Consider the following 1,192-nt stretch of genomic DNA (forward strand, 5'->3'; position numbering starts at 1 on the left):
CTATAGTCTAAGTGTAGGCAGAATACACAGTGGCTGTAAAATGAGACATTGGGTTTGACTGATGGCATTGAGTCCCAGGTCATCTGCTTTTTCGTTTTGTTTTTTTTTTTAAATCTGATTTTTAAAAGTATGGAGTTTCCTTATTTATGAAATGAAACTGATAATACCATGTATTGCAGACTTTTCTATGAAAATTTAACAAAAAATCAGGAATTCTGGTAACCATAGAAGGGTAGTTGAAAACAGTACACACAAACTAAAGAATATCTATAATGGTTATGCACATCAGATTATTTTTAAAATCATTCTTATGCTGACTGGAATTATGGCCATGAGATAGTTCTCTAAGCCTTCTTTTTAAATCTGTAATATATGAACACTATGCTGTAGATGAACTGCTTTAATTAAAATTGTCCACATGCAGGGTCCAGAACAAAGTGATATTTGAATAAGTAATACTTGTCATCATCATGTGTAATTTCTTAAGTGTTCCACAATCTGTAACTTTGCCTTTGAAGACATGCAGAATATATTTTTTCTGTTTTTGTAACATTGAGCATATCTTCATTTGTAAGGAAATCCCTCGTGGAGATATGTGTGTGGGAATATAGCTACCCAAAGATACATTTTCATAGCTCATTCTCTTCCAAGTAGAAAAGGAAAACCTAACTAAGACTAAGAAAATATGTGGAATTGGTATTATTAGCTCAACTTTGGTCACCTAACAGTAGATAATAATATTTATTATCTTTAATTATGGTCAATACCTAATACCTTATAGGTAGGGACAAAGTATCAAGAATTACTCTATCAGTTATCTCCCATTAGGAAAGCAATACTGTAACCTGTAAAAATAAAAGTAATTTGACCTATTGTGATGCTAAATGAATATGTAATTACTTTGATGGTTTCCGATTCTACCAATTTTTGTTTATATATTTTGATAGGAATTAGTTGTGTAATTATTTTCTGTTTCTATTTTGACTCTTCCACTAATAACTAATTTTTAAAAATAATCTCTTTTAATTAAAAATACTTTTCTACTCTTGCTTCCTGTTTGTATGGCAAATATTTTACCACCCTTTGACTTTTCATGTATTTGCATATTTGGCTCTAAAGTTATTCTCAACATCACCTAATTGCATCTAGTTTATTATATTTAGTCTCTGTCTTAAGACTGGAATGTTTAATC

The sequence above is a fragment of the Octodon degus genome, unplaced genomic scaffold (genome assembly GCF_000260255.1).
Source record: "Octodon degus isolate 3935 unplaced genomic scaffold, OctDeg1.0 scaffold00270, whole genome shotgun sequence".
Lineage (NCBI taxonomy): Eukaryota > Metazoa > Chordata > Mammalia > Rodentia > Octodontidae > Octodon > Octodon degus.